The sequence below is a fragment of the Nicotiana attenuata genome, unplaced genomic scaffold (assembly GCF_001879085.1).
Source record: "Nicotiana attenuata strain UT unplaced genomic scaffold, NIATTr2, whole genome shotgun sequence".
Lineage (NCBI taxonomy): Eukaryota > Viridiplantae > Streptophyta > Magnoliopsida > Solanales > Solanaceae > Nicotiana > Nicotiana attenuata.
The window spans coordinates 395127-397857 of NW_017670931.1; the positions used below are offsets into that span (position 1 = coordinate 395127).

At 38.7% G+C, this 2731-nt stretch overlaps 1 protein-coding gene across 1 annotated transcript in view; it reads left to right on the forward strand.

Annotated features, from left to right (window-relative positions):
* LOC109244571 (sugar carrier protein C-like) overlaps positions 1–2731 on the forward strand; it is a 9667-nt gene that overhangs the window by 1625 nt on the left and 5311 nt on the right. The gene's annotated exons all lie outside the window — the stretch shown is intronic.

Genomic DNA, 2731 nt, shown 5'->3' on the forward strand with positions numbered 1-2731 from the left:
AATCCACTTTGAGCAACCTAGGTAAAGTCTAGAACCACCCAAAATAGAGCCAAAGCCTCCTGGACCATAGTATAGGACGTGTAGTACACACATAGATACAGTTTGGAATGTAGAGTGCCTTTAATAACAACTTCAACATAATAATGCGGGTAGCAGGAAATGATAGTTGCTGCTGGAATATAATCATGAGCACCCCTTACTTTAAGTGAGTTGGCAATATTATTTTATGCACAGGGGTCGACCTTTAGGCTAAAAAAACTTAGGACTCCCTCCTTATTTATTTATGCTTGCTGTTTACAACCTAGTCATTAATAGAACCAACACGATTCTACACGTTGTAATCATTAAAGATTTTGTAGCTGATATTATGTGTTTATGATAAGGACTCTTCGACTTCTATGTTTTCTTTGTTTATTTTGATCACCTAACCTAATTACAAATTCACATAATTTAGGAATGCCGAGACCCATAATTGTAGACCCAAGATGGTCCCCTAACACTTTATCAACCACTTTTAACCATTATGGTTGATTGGAGAACTGATGACAAGTCGCAATAAAGAATGTGCCTATTACTATGAGTGGTATCTGTAGCATATTCACTATCTTAAAGGGTAAAAATTAAGCAGTGCATCTATATTTATATATGTATTGTCGGTCAATGTCCGAGCTCAATGTCAGAAGTTATATATAAGCGTTGAAGCTTAGTCGAACCCAAAATGTGTTCTTTTTGACTAAAGAACTTAGATAGTAAATTAGTGAACAAAAAAATATGTTTAAAAATTAGTGGCAGTGACAAAAAATATATATATATATATATATATATATATATAGCGTTTTTTGGAACCACGCTATACTTTAACGGCCGTTTGGCCAGTTAAGTATAGCGTTTTTTCAAAAAAACGCTATATATATATATATATATATATATATATAGTGTTCTTTAGTAATTAAAACGCTATACATATGAAGTGGGCCCACAAATAATTCTTCTGTGCCTAACTGACATAACAATAATTCAACTAGGTATAGCATTTTAAAAAAAATACTATACCTCAAATAATTGAACCTCCGGATTGATTTTTGCCTTATTTAAAAAGGTGAAGGATTTTGTAAAAATCCATTCACAAACATTTTCAAGTCTTCTGAAAATTTTTCTTTGATAAGTTGTTCTTCATTTTTTCATAATGTCTGAAGAGCGAAGAATTAGGGTTTCATTATTTATTTATTTTTTTTGGGGGGGGGGGGGGGGGAGGTTGTGGTGGCGAATAACTCAGTAAGCTATAGTTTATCTCCATAGTCTCATGTTAAGTTTCCAGTTACAATGGAGTACGATAAATTGGTATCGGTGATATGTAAAAAACGAGTGTGAGCAAACGTTCGGTGAATCTTAAAATAATCGGAAGATATTCGTATTCTGTGACTCCGCAAGGGGTTGCTTGTTATGTTGAGTTTAATATCGAAGACGATGAAACTCTGAGAGATTTTTTGAAGGCTCCGAATGAATATCGGATTAATTATTGAAAATATACGTCAAAGCTGAAGACGTTCTGTGACGACCCAACCCGTCGTCACGTGTGTGACCGCCCCGTTTCCCCCATTTTATGCTTTTTCATGTTTCATTATCAGTATTTGATGTGTTAGATTTGGTTTGGAATGGTTTTGATAAGAAATGAGACACTTAGTCTCTTTTAAGAAGGCTTAAGTTGGGAAAAGTCAACCAGATGTTGACCCTTGTGTTAGAGGGCTCGGATATGAATTCCGATGATTCAGTTAGCTTCGGGGGATGATTTGTGACTTAGGAGTGTGATCAAAAGTGATTTTGCAGGTCCGGAGTAGAATTAGGCTTGAATTGGCTAAATTAGGATTTTGGCGAATTCCGGTCGATAAGTGAGATTTTGATCCGGGGGTCGGAATGAAATTCCGAGAGTTGCAGCAGCTTAGTTAGGTGATTTGGGATGTGTATGCAAAATTCAGGTCATTCGGAGCTGTTTTGGTTGGGGCTTTGATCGAATGCGTGTTTCGGAAGTTTTGGAAGAACTTAGGCTTGAATTCGATGAAAAATGATGGTTTTAGTGTTGTTTGAGGTGTTTTTATGATTGGAACGAGTTTGAATAATGTTATAGGATGTGTTGGTGTTTTTGGTTGAGGTCCCGGGGGCCTCAGGTGCCAACGGGTCATTGGGACTTGTTGACTGCTGGTTGCTGGTATCTGGTTTCCTTCTTCGCGAACGCGAGGGGAGTTTCGCGAACGCGAAGAGGAAAATGGGAGGCTGTGATGTTGGCCTTCGCGAACGCGAAGGGGGAGTTGCGAACGCGAAGGAGTGGGTCAAGGTGCTACACGAACGCGGGAGAGTAACCGCGAACGCGTAGAAGGAAAATTGGGCCTGGGGGCATTTGGCCTACGCGAACGCGAGACTTGCTACGCGAACGCGAAGGACCTGGAAATTGGCCTTCGCGAACGCGAGATACTGTACGCGAACGCGAAGAAGGAGGGGTCAGACCTGGGCAGAATGTTTTAAAACATTTCATCCGCGAACCCAACCCATTTTTCCACCATTTTTGGGCATTGTTGAGAGCTTTTGGACGGGGATTGAAGAGAGTTTCAACTGGGATCGATTGAAGGTAAGTTTTATGAGTTAAAAACATGATTTTATTGTAGAATCATCCTTGAAATTCATGAGAATATAGCCAAATTGTAAGAAATTAGGGCTTGAGTTTGAAATTCTAAAT